The sequence below is a fragment of the Octopus bimaculoides genome, chromosome 19 (assembly GCF_001194135.2).
Source record: "Octopus bimaculoides isolate UCB-OBI-ISO-001 chromosome 19, ASM119413v2, whole genome shotgun sequence".
Taxonomy (NCBI): domain Eukaryota; kingdom Metazoa; phylum Mollusca; class Cephalopoda; order Octopoda; family Octopodidae; genus Octopus; species Octopus bimaculoides.
Genome location: NC_068999.1, coordinates 6603352 through 6604495, shown reverse-complemented (window position 1 = coordinate 6604495; position 1144 = coordinate 6603352). Strand labels below are relative to the sequence as shown.

Below are 1144 nucleotides of genomic sequence, written 5' to 3'. Positions count from 1 at the left end.
ACGCAAAACACTTTCAATACAGTAACCATAAGAGTATCACAGCAAACCACAGCACATACCCAAGGCACACAGAGCTGTGCTCGGTAGTGAAGTGAAAGCACGCTATAAAAATAAAACTATTTGAATAATAATAATAATAATAATAATAATAATAATAATAATGATGATGATGATGATGTTATCATCTCTTACCAGGCATCATAAACGTTGCACCGAATGCTAGTTGCACCAGAACTGCAAGCACGATAGTCTTGAGAAGGAAGGAAGTCATTCTCGTTCAGAAATATAGACTCGTCGACAGCGTGGGATTACGATGTGGTTACAAGGATTCTATGGACAACTTTGGCAGATACCTAGTGGTTATATATACTTATTGTTATGAAAATATATTTGCGCTTGTGTGTCAGCGTTTATTTCTGAGTGTCGGATATTAAAATAAATAGTCATTAGATATTATTATATATTGACTTATAGAATAGAATATTTTTCAATTACCAGTTTTTTCTGACCATGTGACCACAACATCTGTTTCAATGGAAGCTAATACATCCGATTTGAGATGAATACCATTTCTCCATGCGATCGGCTTGAAAAATTGTTAAGATATTTTTCTTAGCATGAAACCGATAGTAGCCTTAATACACAATACAGTGTTGAGCTCTCATTCCCGTCGTTCACAAACACACACACACGCACACAGACACACACTCACACGCACATATATACATACATATATATATATATGCATACAGAGGGAGGGAAAGAGAGATACATATATGAGTACAGATATATATAGTTATATATATGCATATACATATAATTCAAGTGGTTATTGTCATTATTATCATTATTGTTGTTGTTGTTTATCGTGTCGTGTGTTCTCTGAGTTATTGAGTTGTCTTCATTGTTATCACTCAATTTGTATTTCGTTTGGTTTTGCATTTTGTGTTGTATTTTGAGCTGACAATAAAGGTCTGAGCAAAGGTCATTGTTATCGGCCCTACGGGATAAAATTTTGCGGAGAAAGATTTCTTTTCGAAATACTGTTTACAAAATTCGTTATAGCGGAGAGTGGATGGTGGGCGGATTTGGTAGACGGAAATTGAAAGAAGCTTGTCGTATATATATATATATATATATATAT

At 34.2% G+C, this 1144-nt stretch overlaps 2 long non-coding RNA genes across 2 annotated transcripts in view; one reads left to right on the top strand and one right to left on the bottom strand.

The window, feature by feature from the left end:
* LOC106878485 (uncharacterized) overlaps positions 1 to 324 on the bottom strand; it is a 6270-nt gene extending 5946 nt beyond the window's left edge. Inside the window, exon 1 of the long non-coding RNA XR_001410504.2 lies at positions 193 to 324. This is a non-coding gene — a long non-coding RNA (uncharacterized LOC106878485). The remainder of the gene's footprint in view (positions 1 to 192) is intronic.
* Positions 1 to 1144, top strand: part of LOC128250065 (uncharacterized) — a 49989-nt gene that overhangs the window by 42773 nt on the left and 6072 nt on the right. The gene's annotated exons all lie outside the window — the stretch shown is intronic.